Below are 20,543 nucleotides of genomic sequence, written 5' to 3' on the forward strand. Positions count from 1 at the left end.
ACTGAGTGGCTTCCAACTCAGGGCAATGCAGTGTTACAAAGTAAAACTGCTCCAAAGGGTTTACTTGGCTATTATCTTTATGGAAGCAGATTGCCAGGCCTTTCTTCCACAACACCTAATAAATACTAGCTATTATTATTATCACTGGAAGAAGGGCCTGTTGATCTACTTCCAAAACATCAGTCATTGAAAACACCTTAGAGCACAGTTCTGCTCTGACATACATGGGTTCACCATGACTTGGAATTGACTCAGATGCAACTGGTTGGATTTTTTGGTTTATTATTATTGTTGTTGTTGCTGTTATTGACTGTTTGCTTTGGTGTGCCTGTATCAGCAAGGGTCCCACTCAGGAAGTCGATACAATGCATAAAAGGCTTATGAGGAAGAGAGTGTAGTACAGAGACTATTTACCAAGGTGTGAGTAGGTTTTAAGGAAGCACCCAGAGGCTGCCAGTAGCAGGTAGCTGTTTTCCTCTCAGACCGAAAAGGACAAGGGGAGGGCTAAGCTACAGGTGAGAGATGGATACATAGACAACGGAGCTCCACAGGGGCTGCAGCTGGAGAAAAGCAGCCAGGGTGATAGGCCCGACATCTTCTTTCTCTTCCTGTCTTCCTGTCCGCTATTGTTGCCAACAGCTGGAAGCCAGAGGACAAGGCAGCTAGGGGATGTGATTTGCACCGTCGACCTCCAGGATGCAGAGCTGCCCAGAGAAGGGCAGATAATGGGTCTAGCAAGGGGCAGTGGGAGCATGGAGGATACAAACAGAGATCGGCCAAAGTTCCACACAACTGTTAATTCAGCATGGCGGTGATGCTTTGGCACGAAGATGCTTTCATGTCATTAGCCCTGAAATGTTGCAGTTGCTTTCTCAGATGTTCTCCTCAACTCAGTTCTTTCCTGAAGGTTTTGATTTTCCTAGAGAGCATAAAGTATCTGTTCCTTGTTCTGGAATCCTGGCAATGCCATTGAACCAAAAGCATTAAAGCTTTGAAAACGTAACCCCTTCGAGATGGGAAGTGAATGTAGAAATGTGGAGAAAAGCATGCCCACGCCTAAGATGCCGAGGAGGGTCTCCTGATGAAACATTTGCCTGGCGCCTCTCTCGCTGCTCTGGGCTCTCTCCTCCGGAAAAGGGGGCCCTCCGCTGAAACCTGTTCAGCTTACCCCTCACTCAGCAACACGGTGGTTTCTCTCCCTTGGGTTCTAGAGTCACACAGGCTAGTCTGGCTCTTGACTGTCCACTCTCAATGGCTGTGTGCATTTTGGCTAGTCACCTGGCCTCAGATGAAATGGGATAATAATGGTGGTACCTCCTAGGGCCACCACCTGTCTGTCAGTTTGTTGTACTCTGGTGGCTTGCATGTTGCTATGATGTTGGAAGCTGTGCTATCAGTATTTCAAATACCAGCAGGGTCACCCATGGTGGACGGGCTTCAGTAGAGCTTCCAGACTAAGAGAGACTAGAAAAAAAGACCTGGAGATCCATTTCTAAAAATTAGCCAGTGAAAACTTTATGGATCACAACAAAACATTGCCCAACTCATTCGCTTTGGACATGTCATCAGGAGGGATCAATCACTGGAGGAGGATGTTTGGCGAAGCAGAGGGCCATGGAGGGTAATGGAGACCCTCAGTGAGATGGATTGACACACTGGCCACAACAATGAACTCGAACATGCTGGTGATCATGAGGATGACACAGGACTGTGCAATGTTTCGTTCTGTTGTACGCGATGTTGTCGCGAGTTGGAGTTGAGACAACAGCAGCTATCTATCTATCTGTATGTATGTCTGTCTGTTTACCTCATAGTGATGTTGTGAGAACTAAATGAGATAACATACATAAAATTCTCAGCTTAGTGTCTGGCACATCGCAGATGCTCTTATTGTAACTCAGACTGTAACCACCTTGAGGTGAGAGGTCATGGCTTTTCAACTCTAGACCCCAGTATAGAGAGCAGAGTGGCACAGACCTACTAATAATCATTGGTGAAGATAAGACAATCATTCCTATTTTCTCAAGGAGGAACTTGAGGTTCACAGAAGCAAGGTGAGTTTCTTAAGGCCATAGAGTTATTAGCAACCAGAGCTAGGATTTAAACCCAGGTGGGTCGAACTCCAAAGCTGCGTCTTCTACGTGAGTGGGTCTAGCAAGTATCACAGTCATCTGGGGGCCTTGCTAAAACACCCCCTAAGTTTCTGATTCAGTAGATCTGGTAACTCTCTAGAAAGTTTCCTGATGATGCTGGAGATGCTGGTCTGGGGTCCATGCGTTGGGACCGCTGGTCTACACTCTCAACCCTCCACTCCCTGACCATCTCCTCCCTGAAACTTCCTCTGGCTTCTTCAGTCTCCTGGGAACAGTCTGCACAATCTAGTTCCAACCCAGAATCCCTGGGTGGTACAAACTGTTAACAAGCTCACAGCTAACCAAAAGGTCGGAGGTTCGAGTCCACTCAGAGGTGCCTCGGAAGAAAGGCCTGAAAATCTACTTCTGAAAAACCAACCATTGAAAACCCTATGCATCACAGTTCTACTCTGACACACATGGAGTCTCCATGAATTGGGCTTGACTCAATGGTAACTGGTTATGGTTATGGCTAGTTCCGACTCCAACCCTTAACCCCATGTCATTTTCTGGGTGGTCACTTGAGCTTCCCAGTAGGACTGGCAGCTCCTAATAGGTAAGAAACTTGTACTTCATTGTCTCCCTCCCCACTTGGACACGCTTATTATCTTCCCCCACCCTCCAGGCTTACCCCTTGGGACAACCTTTGTGTATACCATTCCATGCGTGTCTATGTTTGCTTATGCAAACGTGTACATACAAGTTTTTTCATTTTTTTAAACAAAAATGAGAGCGTGCTATATAATTACTCTGTTTCTGACTTTTTTGTTGTTGTTTAATTTTGCCTTTCTGGAAGTAAATGTCTTCCCCACTCCTAATGAATCCTTCAGGTGCAACACTATCATGACTCCACTGACCTCTCTCCACGCCCTTGCACTTCCTCCCTGAGCGTCCTCTTTTGTTGGTGAGTCTGGGATAAGGAACTGGGCAGCTGTAGCCCAGCCACATCCTCCACATCTCTCTTGGGAGTGATCTGCCCACAGAGAGCCAAGTTCTGCTGGACTCCTCCGGTCCCTACCATGGCCCAGTGCTGCCTACACCCACGTGGGCGAGTCTGCCTATTCTGGGTGCAGCATAAGGTGACCCACTTCTCTGCAGATACAGCCACTCTCTCTGATGGCAGCTTTATCTTGAACAAAGGTGATATTTGGGCACTCCATCTGTCTTTCTCTTGTTCTTATTTCTCAATTGGTTCCGAATGCAGGTGGGGAAACAAGTGTATTGTTTATTAGCTCCTTTTGAAGTGCAACACATGCAATATATCTTATACCTAAAGACCTAGCTCGTTTTAAATGGCTGGTTCTGTTAGAATACTTTTAGTTGCAAATAACAGACGGCCCAACTTGAACAATAAGGGGCTGCTATTTCACATGGTAAGAATTCTGTGGGTAGACTCATTCCCTTCCTCAAATTGTGTGGTGGCTCTGGGTCACCTTTCCCATCATTATACATGCTGTAATGGTGGAAGGAACAGGAGATGATAGACAACTGTGGGTTCCAATGTCAGTTATGATATTTTCTATCTGCGGGTCCTTAGGCAAGTGACCTAAACTCTCTGACCTTCAGCTTCATTCTCTGTGAAATAAGGATAACAAGATTTTTCTTCTAAGAGTCTGTTGTTATTTGTTGTCATCAAGTCGGCTCTGACTCATGGCCACCACATGGACAACAGAATGAAATGTTGCCCAGTCCTGCACCATTTCATGATCCATCCTTAGTATCCTTGAGTCCATTGTTGCAGCCACTATGTATTTGAGTGTCTTCCAACCTAGGAGGATAATCTTCCAGCACTACATCGGACAATGTTCTGTTGTGACCCATGAGGTCTTCATTGGCTACTTCTCGCCAAGCCTTTCTTCCTAGCCTGCTTAGTCTGGAAGCTCCACTGAAACCTGTGCGTCATGAGTGACCCTGCTGGTTTTGGAAATGCTGGCGGCATAGCTTCCAGGATCATAGCAACATCTAAGCCACCACAGGACAACAAATTGACAGACAGGTAGTGGAATCAACTCATTACAACCCTTATTTACATGTATTTTTGGCCATATGCCAGTCAGTGTGAAATGGGTTCTTCTTAAATAAACCAGCTACTCTCTTACCTATTTCCCTCTGTGACAAAGGATCTTCCTGGGGCTAAGAGTGTAGTTCCTAGGTATAATATAGCATTTTTCTCCCTTCAGCTCATCTGCCAGGACGGACATAACATGCATCCAACAGATGCCCTATGCTTCAGCAGTAGTGTCCCCAAACTATCCCACTCTTTTCTTTCTCCATGCTATTGATCATGGGTTCTCTTGACCTGAAATGCCCTTTTCCTTCCATCTCTGTTAAGATCCTACCCATCCTTTAGGCTCGACTCAAACCATGTCCTCTAGGTAATCTGGTAAGAAGTAGTCTCTGCCCCTCTGTAGCACCCTCATCCACTCTCCTCGTACTCTGATTGAAGTCACCCCCTTCCTTGATTTAATGGGTGGCTGAGCCACCACTCTTCAGCTGTATGATCTAGGACCTTGCTACTCAAGTGTGGCCCATGGACCAGCAGTATCTGCATCCCCAGGAGCCTGTTAGAAATGCAGAATCTCCATCCCTGCCCCAGACTTGGCGAATCAGAGTAACCTAGAGTTTAAAGAGATCATCACGTGCTTTAAATGTACACTAAAGTGTGAGAAGAGGGCAGTGGTGGATCAGTGGCAGAATTCTCACCTTCCATGCTACAGACCTGGGTTCGAATCCCAGCCACTTGCAACTCATGTGCAGCCACCACCCATCTGTCAGTGGAGGCTTCATGTTGCTATGATTTTGAGCAGGTTTCAGTGGAGCTTCCACACTAAGACTAGGAAGAAGGGTCTGGCAATCTACATCTGAAAATCAGCCAATGATAACACTATAGATCACAACGGTCCGATCTGCAACCAGTCATGGGGATGGTGCAGGACCAGGTAGCATTTTGTTCTATTGTGCGTGGGGTTGCCATGAGTCACGGGCCAACTTGATGGCAACAGCAACAAACGTGGAAGCACTGATCGAGAGCAAGCAGCTCACCTATAAAATGGGGATAATAATAGAATCTATCTTATACGGTTGTAACCACTGGTGGCACAGTGGTTAAAGCACTCAGCTGCTAGCTGAAGGGTTGGCAGTTTGAACCCACCAGCAGCTCTGCAGGAGAAAGATGCGGCAGTCTGCTTCCGTAAAGCTTACAGCCTTGGCAATCCTATGGGGCAGTTCTACTCTGTCCTCTAGGGTCACTGTGAGTCAGAATTGACTCGACAGCAGCCAGTCATAGGGTTGTTGGGGGAATAAATGAGAGAATGTGTGTACAGTGCTAGTATTATGCCTGAGGCACTAAATAATGTTAGCTATATTTATTATTAATATAATCTCCTAAAGAGCAAAAATCAAGGTTAGAGTAATACACATAACACTTGTAGAATAATGCTAAGTACTCAGTAAATGATAACTACTGTTGTTGCTGTTGTTATTCATTTTTATGACCCACCCCTACTTTTTCTACCCACCCACCTTGGGCCAGAGTCCCACTCAAAGTGCTCATCAATGTTTATTGAGAGGAATGAAGTGGCCGAGTTAACAGGCCCATATGGAAGGGGAACCCTGGGCCTCATCAGTACTAATTGCATTCACTTGCCAATGCCAAAGGCCTCCTCCCAGGCTGCTGTCACTTAGCCAGCTGCCCTTTACCCCAGTTCCCCTCCAAGCCAAGAGCCCTGGACACATACACCATGATTTCCTGTCTTCATTCACCTCCTGCCAAATCAGAGCAGAGATAGAGCTGGGGTTTTCACTGAGGGCAAAGTGAGGCTGGGGAACATAATTTTAGAACATGGGAGAATGAGATCCTGTGAGAAAGGAAGAAACAAGAGTGTCAAGACCACCTATTATGTGCTGGGCACACTGTTGGACCCTTTCACATTCCTCACCTTATTTACTTCTGGAAACAACCCAAACAAGTTGTTATTATTCCCATTTTATAGATGAGTAAACTGAGGCTTATAGAGATTGAAGAGCTTATGTGAGGTTATCAGGCTGGTAGGTGACAGAACTGGGATTCCAGTATAAGTTTCTCTGATTTTAAACCACTATCTTCAGACAGATGGGAGGAAAAGGGAAGTGGAAGTATACATAAAACTGGTCCTACTTTCTAAAAAAAAAAAAAATTTTTTTTTTTTTTACTTTCTAGTTTTGTTCAGAGCAGAATGAAGGCTAGCTCAGAGAAGGGGAAAAACCACACGGGTGAGGATCCCAGAGGCACCCAGGGTGTGTTTGAACTGGGAGGGATCTTGGAGAAAATCTCATCCAACCTTCCCATGACCACCCCTCCCACAGACAGACAGACTGAGACACGGGGGTGCGTTTTAGCAGTGCCTTGGATCAACAATGTGAGAAACATGTATCTCTAGAGCACTGAGCTGGGTGCTCTCCCAGGATGGCTCATCTCGTCCTCTCAGCAGCCCCAAGAACTCACTAGGTCATCAGAATCCCTATCAGCTACAGCTCCAAATCATTTTGGGAATTAGATGAGAATACGTTTTCCAAAAACTCTTATCATCCCCATTTTACAGATGAAGAAACTGAGGCTCATATCAGTGAGGCAATTTACCTGTAGCCTCAGAGACAAGGATCTAAACCCAGCCCTTCCTGACCCCCACTTGAGAGAAAGAAAATAGCAAAGAATCAGCTCAGGAGCAGAGGGAGCACAGATAAAGACCACCCTCCACCACCCTCTGCAGCCACAGTTCATTTTGTCCCTGGGGGTGGGGAACAAGAGGCCCTCTTTCCAAAGCACAGCATATACAACCCTTACAATATTAGGAAGTGGACAGAAGTCCAGCACAGAGGGCCCCACTCAGTGAGAGCTTCAGAAACCCACTCACCATTCCCCAAGACAGAATATGCCATAGTGATCTCCAGTCTCTGACCCCAGTGGGCCCAGATCAGACCTTGCTTCCCACTGTCCCTTTCCACCCTCCCAGCCACATCCATCTTCCTGATACCATCTCTGTAAGCACTGTGTTCAAAGCTGCGTTTGCTTGATGATGACTTCTTGATGTTTACCACATCCTTTTATCACTTTATCATCTGTTTAATATATTAATAATTGACTGACTTTTTAAATTTAGCCTCATCCTGAACAATAATACGCACAAAATTGCAGCCGTGGCATGGTATCCTTTATTCACGTTGATCTCCATCAAAATAAATACACAGTTATTAACATAAGATTTATGTATTCCTGTACCAATTAACTCATAGCAGCCCTATAGGACAGAGTAGGACTGCCCCGTGGAGTTTCCAAGGAGAGCCTGGCAGATTCGAACTGCTGACCCTTTGGTTAGCAGCCGTAGCACTTAACCACTGTAAGGTCGCTATGAGTCAGAATCAACTCGACGGCACTGGGTTTGGTTTTTGGTTTTTGTACCAATTAAGGGAACCCTGGTGGTGTAGTGGTTAAGAGCTACGGCTGCTAACCAAAAGGTGAGCAGTTCGAATCTACCAGGCTGTCCTTGGAAACCCTATGGGGCAGTTCTACTCTGTCCTATAGGGTCACTATGAGTCGGAATCAACTCGATGGCAATGTGTTTTTTGTTTTTGTGGTACCAATTAGAAGTATCTAATGTGTACCAAATTTCAGGAAACTCTGAGCTATATTTACTTAACTAATCCTCACAACAACTCCCATGTGGTGGGGTTATCATTTGACAAATGAGGAAACCGCATCAGGGTGACTCATCCAAGGGCACACAGCCAGCAAGTTGGGAAACCCAGGTCCTCTGGTTCCTGAAGACCTGCTTTCCTCACTGCCCTGGAAAATACAGTCACCTCAGTTTCTCATTGCTGAGTCTCCAGCAGTAGCTCGCTGGCCTACTGCTCTGCCAGGGCTACCATCAGAATTGCTGGCCAATGGCCTCCACTTTGCTCGAATCTCTCAGTTTCCTTGCAGCATTTGATGCTGCCATAGCCTGAGAACATTCCCCTTATAGTAACCTAAAATGGACAGAGACAAAGAAATTCAGAACAAGTTGGGAAATTGTCTTATCCTCATGCAATCTAGACACTGCACGGGAGAAAGCTGTTCAATGCCTCCAAATTGTCTCCAAGGAGTACATCTTAACTTTCTCTCTCCAAAGAACAAGGAGCTCTGGTGGCGCAGTGGTTAAATGCTCCGCTGTTAACCAAAAGATCAGAGGTTGGAACCCACCACCCATTTGTGGGAGAAAGATGTGGCAGTCGGCTTCCATAAAGATTGTTGTTGTGTGCCGTCGAGTTCATTCCAATTCATAGTAACTCTGTTGAACAGAGTAGAAATGCCCCATAGGGTTTCCAAGGCAGTAATCTTTATGGGAGCAGATCACCAGGTCTTTTCTCCCACAGAGCACCTGGTGGGTTTGAATTGCCGGCCTTTTGGTTATCAGCCAAGCACTTAACCATTACGCCATCAGGGCTTGGAAACCCTGCAGGGCAGCTCTACTCTGTCCTGTGGGTTCACTAGGAGATGGAATTGACCCAATGACAATGGCCTTTTTTTCTCCAAAGAACAGCTTCAAAGAGAGGTTTTCCCTCAGTCTAAGCTTCTTTATGTGCTATGACAAACAGCACTATGTCAGGCTTCTGCAGCCAAGACTCACGTTAGGGTGCTTTGATGGCATGTAAAAAAATCTGCACTGGCTCACTTAACCAAAGAAGAAATTTAATGGGAAGATGTAAGGAAGCTTACAGAATTAAAGAAAAAAAAAAACAGATCTCAAAAAGAACAGAAACGAAGGCTGCACCAAGGATCCAGGTAGCAGGACCTAACGGACAATCTCTGCCATGACCCTGCGAGTGGGTTGGTTTCACCCAGTCTCTGCCTTCTTGTGACACCCCTTTAGATTTAAATTCTGGGGAGCAATCTTGGGTCCTGTGCCCACTTCTTGGCTGGGAAATGAGCAGAACACCTTGATTGACAGTCCCACCAAACCTACCCGTGGAAGAGGAGAGGGAGCTCAAAAAAGGAACATCAGGAATGGTGATAGTTGCACAACATGATGTGTACATGTAAAAATGTTCAAATGACTATTGTATATGTATGTATGTTGTTGTTAGCTGCCATCAAGTCCGTTCCAACTCATAGCAACCCTATGTGCAACAGAACAAAACACTGCCCGGACATGCTCTATCCTCACAATAGTTGTTATGCTTGAGCGCATTGTTGCAACCACTGTGTCAATCCATCTCATTGAGGGTCTTCCTCTTTTTGGCTGTCCTTCTACTAAGCATGATGTCCTTCTCCAGGGACTGATCCCTCCTGATAGCATGTCCAAAGTATGTGAGATGTAGTCTAACCATCCTTGCTTCCAAGGAACATTTTGGTTGTAACTTCTTCCAAGACAGATTTGTTCTTTCTTTTGGCAGTCCACAGTATAGTCAATATTCTTCACCAGCACCACAATTCAAAGGCACCAATTCTTCTTTGATCTTTCTTATTCATCGTCCAGCTTTCACATGCATATGAGGTGTTTGAAAACACCATGGCTTGGGTCAGGTGCACCTTAGTCTTCAAGGTGACACCTTTGCTCTTCAACACTTTAAAGAAGTCTTTTTGCAGCAGATTTACCCAATGAGATGCGTCTTTTGATTTCTTGACTGCTGCTTCCATGGCTGTTGATTGTGGAACCAAGTAAAATGAAATCCTTGACAACGTCAATCTTTTCTCTGTTTATCATAATGTTGCTCATTGATCCAGTTGTGAGGATTTTTGTTTTCCTTATGTTGAGGTGTAATCCATATTGAAGGCTGTGGTCTTTGATCTTCACCAGTAAGTGCTTAAGCCCTCTTCATTTTCAGCAAGAAAGGTTGTGCTATCTGCATAACACAGGTTGTTAATGAGTCTTCCTCCAATCCTGATGCCCATTCTTCTTCATATAGTCCAGCTTCTTGGATTAGTTGCTCATCATACAGATTGTATAGGTATGGTGAAAGGATACAACCCTGATGCACACCTTTCCTGACTTTAAATCACCCAGTATCCCCTTGTTCTGTTCGAATGACTGCTTCTTGATCTATATACAGGTTCCTCATGAGCACAATGAAGTGTTCTGAAATTCCCATTCTTCACAATGTTATCCATAATTTGTTATGATCCATACAGTCAAATGCCTTTGCATAGTCAATAAAACACAGGTAAACATCTTTCTGGTATTCTCTGCCTTCAGCCAGGATATATATATACATATGTATGTATGCACCGCAATAAAAAATTATAAAAAAAGAAACACATTTAAAAAATGATAGCCAGGATGAATAGGTGGAGCACAAGACATTTTTAAGGCAGTGAAACTATTCTGTATGATACTGTAATGGTGGACATATGACATTACGCATTCGTCAAAATCCATAGGACTGTACAACACAAAAAGTGAAGCTTAATGTAAACTATGGACTTCAGTTAATAGTAAAATGTATCAATATTGGCTCATCACTTGTAATACATATACCACACCCACGCAAGATGTTAGTAATAGGAGAAACAGTGTGCGGGAGGGAGAGGGAGTATACAGGAATTCTCTGTACTTTCTGCACAATTTTTCTGTAAATCTAAAACTGCTCTAAAAATGTCTCTGAAAAGAAAAGGTGTATTAGGGGTGTGTTGTCATAAAAGGACAGATGGGTGCTGGGCAAGCAAAATGCATACATTCAATATAACTGGTCACTTCGCCTTTAGAAGATGCTGGAGGGTCACTCTTTTCACACTCAAGGCAATTTAGGTCCTTATCAAGGCTGTATAAGGATGCCTGTTTCCAGCATGTGTGTTCTGGAATAACTAGCTAGACTAAAGGAAGGGTGTTGTAGTTTATCTAGTGCTGCTGTAACAGAAATACCACAAGTAGATGACTTTAACAGAAATTTATTCTCTCACAGTCTAAGTGGCTAGAAGCTCAAATCCAGGGAGCCAGCTCCAGGAGAAGGCTTTCTGTTTCTGTCAGCTTTAGGGGAAGGTCATTGTCATCAATCTTCCCCTGGTCTAGGAGCTTCTCAATGCAGGGCGCCTGGGTCCAAAGGGTAAGCTCCATTCCCAGCGCTGTTTTCTTGGCGGCATGAGGTCCTCTTCCCTTCTGCTTGCTTCTCTCTTTTATATCTCAAAAGAGATTGACTCAAGATACAACCTACTTCTGTAGATTGTGTTCTGCCTCATTAATATAACTGCCTCTAATCCTGCCTCATTAACATCATTAAAAAAAAAAAAAAACCTTTGCCATTGAGTAGATTCCGACTCATAGGGACCCTATAGGACAGAGTAGAACTGCCCCATAGCATTTCCAAGGAGCAGTTGGTGGATTCAAACTACTGACGTTTTGGTTAGCAGTTGTAGTTCTTAATCACTGTGCCAGCAGGGCGCCACAACCAAACCCAATGCCATCGAGTCAATTGCGACTCATAGCGACCCAATAGGACAGAGTAGAACCGCCCCATAGGGTTTCCAAGGAGTGGCTGGTAGATTCCAACTGCTGACCTTTTGGTTAGCAGCCGAATGCTTAACCACTGCGCAACCAGATCATTATAAACATCATAGATGTTAGAATTACAACACATAGGAAAATCACATCAGATCACAAAATGGTGGGCAACCACACAATACTGGGAATCATGGCCAGCTAAGCTGACACACATTTTTTGAAAACACAATTCAATTCATAACAAAGGGTGAGAGGAAACTCAAGGATGTCTTAACCTACAAGTAGTTCTGCCTCCAGATAACTGTCAGATCTCTTGGTGGTACCCAGAGGACCAGGGAAAATTCTGAAAGTTTTCTACTTACTCATCCTCAAAGCCTCTGTGATGCTTGCTTCCAAAGATGGAAGTCTCTCCCATTTCTCATGCCCTTTTGCTATTGTGACTGTCACTCCTCCCAGGGTCAAGAAGAGGTAGAATCGCTTTCTCCCCACTCCCTTGAGTCTGGGCTGGCCCTATGATTTGGTCTGACTGATAGAAAGCAGTAAATATGATGTTGTGTGACTTCCCAGTCCAAGTCTTTAGAAGTCTTGCAGCTTTTGCTTTTGTGCTCAGTACCTGGCACTAAGGAGGTACTACCCAACTCTTGGCTACTAATCAAAAGGTTGGGAGTTTGAATCCACCTAACAGCACTGTAGAAGATAGGCCTGGAAATCTGCTTCCCTAAGATTACAGCCAAGAAAACCTTGTGGTACATAGTTCTACTCTGAAGCACATGGGTCACCATGAGTTGGAATCGACTTGATGCCAATGGGTATCCAACATTTAGTTGATAGAATCCTTCAAGGATTGGTCCTGGTCCCTGTACTCATTCTACATTCTATTACTGGAAGATCCATCCAGGGACATAAATGCCACCTATATTTGAGAACCACAAAATATATCTTAAATCCACCCACTTCTCTCCAGCTCCATTATCATCAACATAATTCAAGGTAACCTCATCTCCTGCTTAGTGTATTAGTCAGCTATTGCTATGATAATGCTGTATAACAAACACTACCCTCCCCCAAAAAGAAAAATCTCAGTGTCTTGCCACAACAAACATTTATTTTTCTCACTGATACATCTGTGGGTCATCTGGACAGTTCAGGCTGTAGGTCAGGTTCCAGTCTTCTCTCTAGGTCTCTTTATTCTCCTTGGGCCAGCAGCTCCCCAGGGCACATTCTTCTTAGGGGAGGTGGTAGAAGCATAAGAGTGTTGGCCAAGTCATGCAAGTACATTTTTAACCTCTGCCCATTCGCATTCACTCACATTCCACTAGCTAAAGCAATTCATATGGCTAAGCCCAAAGACAATGAGGCAGAAAGTATATTCTTCCCATGGAGGGAAAACCACAGAAAGGGCCAGAAGGTGAGGAAGAATTGGAAGCAAATAATGCAATCTACCACACCTGGAATACTTTGGTAGCCTCTATAATGGGCATCCCTCTCAAAAGCTCTGGAAGAGCCATCTTTTTTTTATATATATATATAATTTTTATTGTGCTTTAAGTGAAAGTTTACAAATCAAGTCAGTCTCTCACATAAAAACTTATATACACCTTGATACACACTCCCAATTACTCTCCCCCTAATGAGACAGCCCGCTCTCTCCATCCACTCTCTCTTTTCGTGTCCATTTCATCAGCTTCTAACCCCCTCTACCCTCTCATCTCCCCTCGAGGCAGGAGATGCCAACATAGTCTCAAGTGTCCACCTGATCCAAGAAGCTCACTCCTCACCAGCATCCCTCTCCAACCCATTGTCCAGTCCAATCCATGTCTGAAGAGTTGGCTTTGGGAATGGTTCCTGTCCTGGGCCAACAGAAGGTCTGGGGGCCATGACCACTGGGGTCCTTCCAGTCTCAGTCACACCATTAAGTCTGGTCTTTTTATGAGAATTTAGGGTCTGCATCCCACTGCTCTCCTGCTCCCTCAAGGGTTCTCTGTTGTGTTCCCTGTCAGGGCAGTCATTGGTTGTAGCCAGGCACCATCTAATTCTTCTGGTCTCAGGATGATGTAAGTCTGTGGTTCATGTGGCCCTTTCTGTCTCTTGGGCTCGTAATTACCTTGTGTCCTTGGAAGAGCCAGCTTTAAAAAAAAAAAAAAAAAACTGATCAAGTTACTCTTCTGCTGAAAACCCATTGGTGACTTTCCACTGATCTGAGGAAAATGTCCAGATACTTACTGTTGCTTGAAATGTCCTGCACAATCTGGCACCTGCCTACCTCTTACACCATCTACCCGCTTCCTCACTCTTCTCCCGCCACACTAGTCCTCTTTCAATTCCTTGAATTTTCTAAGAGACTCCCCAGCTCGTGGCCTTTTTTCCTTTGCCTAGAAGGATAACAGTGAAAGAAGACAGATCTGAGTTGGGCAGCAGGTGCTTCTGCCTGCAGAAAACCATCCTGGTCTTGCAAGGCTGGAAGTCCCAGGCATCCGAATACAGATGGGTAAACTGAGGACCAAGGTGGAGATGCTGTTTCCTTTGCCTAGAGGTTCATCTCCATCTTCCCTCTTCCTTCCTGGAAAATTCCTCCTAGTCCTTCAAGTCTCTACTGAAATGTCATTTCCTTCAAGAGGCCTTCCTTCTTCCCCTCCCACCTAGCTGGATCCCCCTCTTATACATTCTCCTGACTTCTGGCTCTTTCTCTTACAGCATGAACCACAATGCAACTACATGGTTATTATGTAATTGCTTATTTTTGCCTCTCTCTCCCCCGAGAGTGTAAGCTCTGTGCAGTCAGCCAGGGACTACATCTGTCTCATCCACAGCTGTATCCTCAGAACCCAGCACATCTCTTGGCACATAATAGGTGCTCAGAAAAACTATTTAAATGAATAAATAAATGAACGAACCTCATCACAAGTGTCAAAGAGAGAGGGGAGGTGGGAGCTTGGTGTGGTGCAGACAGGCCTGTGATGCCCCTGTTGCATTGACTCTTACCTTGTCCCTAACAACTGTCCTAGGTAGAGCTGTTCAACTGTGACACTTGCAATTTGATTTACTCCCCAGTGACATCATAGCTGTCACCATGGCAACACCCAGCAATGCCTATCTGTCAGACAAAGTCTCTTTTCCATCAAGAAAGGGCAGACACCCAGGATGCCTAGCAGCCCTTTGTGAGGCAGAAGTGACAGCTTTCACAGCCCTGCCTTGGCACTAGGGCCTGGTGGAGCTGCTGCTGGCATGGCAAGGGTATGTCCCCCACGGAGGGCAGCCAGGGCAGCCCTCCCCACCACTGCAAAGCCCTTTATCTTTGAGACAGGCCAGCCAGCTGAATGCAAATTACATAGGTGAAGGCTACGCATGGCATGGGCACGTCTGGCTGGTTTGCCTGGCCCTTTGGCCCTCAAAACACCTGAGTAGTGAGCAAAGCTATTGCTTTCCTGCCTGTCTGTTTCTTCTGCCTTCCTGATTTCTTGCTTTCCTTCCAGCCCACCTTCCTACTTCTCTTTCTCCACCCTCCCACTACTTTCTCTCTTTATGGCCAACATCTATTGATAAACTGCTATGTGTCAGCCACTGTCTTAGACAGCTGGGGCGTAACAACTAGTGTGCGGCTGGGTCTCTCCCTTACTAATAAGGAGTTAACCCCCAGCCTGGGTTTTTGGGAGGAGCTCTCAGGCTGTGGCTGGGGAGGCAGTGGAGCTGGGCATTGAAAAGGAGAGATACATTGTTGCTAACATGAGTGAAACCTCAGAACGCATTTCTTGCAGCAACAGGTTATAAGTGATAGTCTGGTGTGGTTAAAATACTACCAGTAACTCTCCAAGTATTTAGGAGATTTTGTGAGCCACTGTGAAAAATACAACCACCATCTTATCTAGGCAAAGGAAGTCCAGATTCCAAACTTTTGTATACTATCTTCATGTAAGCTGATGGCTTTATGGAGTGGTCTCCCTTTTCCCTCTCTACACCTCTTAGAGGCAGTATGCCCCTCCTTTCTCCACAGAAGCAGAGACCAGAAAATGTGAAGCTTTCACAATGCCTTCACAATGTTAGAATGGGCTGACCCTGCAGGCAGGGCTGCCTGCCCCTGAGACAATATGGCACAGAGCGGGCTAACACAGGTTAACATCACATAGACCCGGGCTCCCATCCTAGCACTGCCACTACCTGGTTGTGTGATCTTGGGCAAGGTGCTTTCCCTTGATGAATATCAGTTTTTTCATCTGTAAAATGGGGATAATACCACCCACATTCCAGGATCATTGTGGGGAGTATTTTCCAAAGCAGATGGCAGATTTGAACCGCCAACCTTTTGGTTAGCAGCTGAACACTTAACCACTGCTCCACCAGGGCTCAGAGGCACAAAATAAATGCCAGCTGTTTCAGAAGCTTCTTTGGGGAGGCAGAGCTGGCCTTACAGCCACCCCACTGGCAGAAGTGTCAGTAGGAAGGGTGAGATGTTGAGCGGTCCTCCTGAGCTGACATTGACAGAGGAGATGTGACAATCTGCCTCCAGAAAAATCTCAGCAATCTGCCTGGGCCAGGGAAAATCCATCCATGACGACTCTGCCCAGACTCTGCAAGATGTTTTCTAATTGTTGGTGTTCCTGGGAGCCAAGCAACAGCTGAGCTAATTCCTTTTCCCAATGATATGCAACATCTGCCCCAGTTCTTACTGGAGGTGGAAAAAAATAAGAACCTTCTGGGTATGACTTCAGCTGCCAACTTTGATGAGTTACTGGGCCAATCCAGAAATCAGATTTTTCTAACTGGTCTCTGTGTTGGCACTGACAGCTTTGATGGGCGGGAACAGCACTGACCTATAAGATCCTTGAGGGCTCTGCCTTATTAATCTGTGTAGCCCTGGCATGCCATAGGGCATGGCACACAGTAGGTACTAATAATTGTTTATTGGATGGATGGATGGACGGACAGACAGATGGACAGACGGATGGATGGATGGACGGGTGGGTGGGTGGATGGATGGATGGGTGGATGGATGGATATACAGATGGATAAGTGGATGAATGAATTAGTGAATGGATGGATGGTAGAGATGGATGAATAGATAGGCAAGTGGGTAGATGGATGGATGGATGAATATATGAAGTGCATTGAATTGGAGATTACTTCCTTTCTGTCAGGAATTCCAGGAGCATGTAAATACCTTGGGCTAGGGGTGCAGTGGGTTTCAGGCTCTGGGAAAGGGCCACAAAAGCAGTTGGGCCTGTAATGGCCTTGAGGCTCAGGACAAGTCATCCTTTGTACAGGTTCAAAGTGTATTTATTAGAAGTAAGGACATGGGGCTTCAACCTCAGTTTCCTTTTTATAGCAGGGACATCATCATGGCACTTCCCCTTGCAAAATGTTTGTTCAGATAATGCAAGCTAAGCAGTTCACACAGAGCCTGATACGCTCAATAAATATTGCCCAATAAGCTAGTGATGGTATCAATGTCTGAGGCAGGGGGACTTCTAGCAAGAAGCAAATAAACTTCCCCATGTACAGAAAGAGCAAGAAGTTTGTCTTTATTTAGTTCTATTGTTTCCAAGTCCTTCCCTCCCCAGGTGCAAAGTACTCCAGGAGACAAAATGATAACCTCTGTCCAGCCCAGCTCACTGAGAGTCTGCTGCTGTACTACAAAGCATGGGTTTTCAAGATAGATCCCAGCTATGCCACTTACTTGCTGTGTGGCAACTTACTTTCCTTCTCTGAACCTGTGTCCTCATCTTTAAAGTACAAATGCCAATACTTTCTTTACATGATTTACCAGGATTAAATGCACTTATGCACTTTAAGCCAGCACCCATCTTTCAGTTTGTTGTACTGTGGGTGCTTGCGTGTTGCTATGATGCTATGAAGCTGTGCCACCAGTATTTCAAATACCGCCAGGGTCATCCACAGTGGACAGGTTTCAGCAGAGCTTCCAGATTAAGACAGACTAGGAAGAAAGGCCTGGAAATCTACTTCCAAAATTTAGCCAATGAAAACCCTATGGATCACCACAGAGAATTGTCCAACTGTACTCAAACATGGAATCCCAAGTACAACAGAATGAAACTTTGCCCAGTCCTACAGCGTCTTCATGATCGTTGATAGGCTCAAGTCCACTGTTGTGGCCACTGCGTATTTTGAGTGCCTTCCAATCTAGGGGGCTCATCTTCCACTACTATACTGGATAATATTCCATTGTGATTCATAGGGTTTTCATTGACTAATTTTTGGAAGTAAATCACCAGGCCTTTCTTCCTAGTCTTAGTCTAGAAGCTCTGCTGAAACCTATTCACCATGAATGACCCTTGTGGTATTTGAAATATCCATGGCATTCCAGCATCATAGCAACATGCGAGCCACCTACAGTTTGACAAACTGACAGACAAGTGGTAACTTGACACATAACTGTGCTCAACAAATTTTGGTTGAATGACTGAGTGAATGAATGAGTGCGATGGATGAACGCACATACACTATATACCAGACACTGTGCTAGGCATGGAAACCCTGGTTAAGTGCTACGGCTGCTAACAAAAGAGGTTGGCAGTTCAAATCCACCAGGCACTCCTCGGAAACTCTATGGGGCAGTTCTACTCTGTCCTACAGGGTCGCTATGACTTGGCATCAACCCAACGGCAACGGGTTTTTTACAGGTGCTAGGCACAATGAACGACATCAACAGGCAGGGACTCCAGGAGCAAAGGACCAGCCCCCAGGAGGAAGATGTCCTTCTGGACCCGTATCCCTGCTTCGCGCTGACTCCTTTCTGGTGTTCACAGCACCAGAGCATCTCAGAGGCAAAGGAAGAGCTGGTATCCCCTTGACAACGTTGCCACCAGCCAGGCATGATCTAATGCTTATCTGGACCATGCTGGCTGAGCCTAGCCTCAGAGGAGCTAAGTCTGATGCCATGGCAACAGCCTAGCTCTCCAGAGTCCCTGGACTTCACCTAGTGATGCCAAACCAGGTTTCCCCATCTCTGGGGACTTGGCCCAGAATCTGAGCGTAGGGAGGAAAAAAAGCTTTTGAGGGGAGAAAATCACCTTCATGCTTGCTAGGAATGCATCTCTGCAATCAATTGCCTCTGAGAACCCAGGAGAGCCACAGATCAATTAGGCCAGTCGATAGACCTGTCCCCACGTCTGCAGTGTCTGTGACCACAGGGGCCTGAGGCTTCGCAGTGGGAAGGGGAAGTCACGCACTAAAGTGGGTCATGGAAAGCTCTCATGCAGGCAGCATGGTGCCATGGAGATCTTCAGGTGTCATGGGTACAAATCTTGGTCATCTTTTTATCATATTGTCTTAAGCAAGTCCCTTCACCTCTCTGAGTCCTAGCATCCTGATTTATAATATGAAGGTAATGATAAACACGTATCTTGCAGGGCTGTTGTGGAGACTGTATCTGTTAAAAAATAGCTACAAATTTCCTGGTGCATAGTGTGCAATAAATCATAGCTATTTTATCCTCATTAATAACACTACTGATAACGTAGACAGTGCATTGTAAAGATGTGTAATGTGTTCTCCCATACTGATAGCTCATTGGATCAGCAGACTTTTGAGAGTGACCTGCTAAGATCCTGGTTATGTTGAAGGGCTGAGACTCAGGGCTCCTTTTCTGGGTGTTGGAAAGGGTGGCTTTTTTAGTCTGAGAGGAGGGAGGGTTTATCTTCTATGGGCTAAATCCCTTAAGAGTCTTGGCACAGGGAAGGTGAAGGAGGACTCTTTTGTCAACTCCAGGGTGGGAGCAGGGGCAGCTCGGAGACCTACACAGTCTCATTCTATCCTTACAACAACTCTGGGAGGCAGGTATCATTATTCCCCACGTTACAGGAGAGGATATGGAAGCCCGGGGAATTCAAGTACCTTGTTCCAGATCCAGCAGGTAATTCATTGTCTCATAAATATATCTGAGAAAGCACCACAGCAGGCACTAGCTCACATGCCACTGAAGACCACCTGTGTTCCATCTTTGGCCTGCAAGCCACAAGTCCCAGCTCCTCCCCTCCTTGCCCTCCAGTGCTTCTGGATATGGAGGAGTGTTGCAGTATTGCGTTTGCCTAGATGATGGTCCTGGCTGGACCCTGGGCATCTCCGACAGTGTGTGAGGTTTCCTTCAATTCCATAGCAGGAAGCAAGCACGCATGTGCTCACCTTGGGTCTGTCTGTGACATCCAGGAGTCAAGTGAATGAAGAGACAGCTCTCAGTTCCTTTTCTTTTTCACCTTGAAAAAGAAGGCTCAATGCAGGTCAGAAACTTCCTTCCAGGAGTAGTTTCAGGACCTGTTTCTTCGCTATGTTGCATATGCCCCTTAATGTCTGCAAAAGGGAGGAACAAAGAACAAGTTGTGAGAGATGATCCTGTTGGCTCCTACTGTTTCCTTGAGGCCTCTGTCTCTATCAGAGCCAGTTGTAGAAGTACACACTGAGCCTGGCTCCCTGTTAGGGGATGTAAGACTGGAAGAAAGGCAGATGTACTTACTAAATCCAAACACAATTTTTATTTACCCCTGAGAGCAAAGGGCCACAAGGAAGGTGAGTGACCATAAGCAAGTGTCATTAACATGAAAACACAAATCTCACAGGCTTGGGCTCCCACCAACTGGGTAGGGCCTCAGAACCCCGTAAAGTCCCCTTCGTTGAAATATTTCTGCAAGTCTTGGGGTGAGGGGGATCTCGGTTTCCTAAGGCTGTCATAGAAGAATACCACAAAGTGAATGGCTTTAAAGAACAGAAATTTATTTCCTCACAGTTATGGAGGCTAAAAGTCCAGATCAAGGTATCAGCCATGTTGATTCCTCCTGTGAGCCTCTCTCCTAATTTCTGGTGACTTCTGTCAATCCTTGGCTTTCCTTGCTGCTTATAGATGTATCTGCCTCCATTGTCAGATGGCTTCACCCCTGTGTGTCTGTCTCCATGTCTGTTTTCCCTTTTTATTAGACACTACTCAGAACAGATTAGATTTAGGACCCCCCCT

Source organism: Elephas maximus, chromosome 3, assembly GCF_024166365.1.
Source record: "Elephas maximus indicus isolate mEleMax1 chromosome 3, mEleMax1 primary haplotype, whole genome shotgun sequence".
NCBI lineage: Eukaryota > Metazoa > Chordata > Mammalia > Proboscidea > Elephantidae > Elephas > Elephas maximus.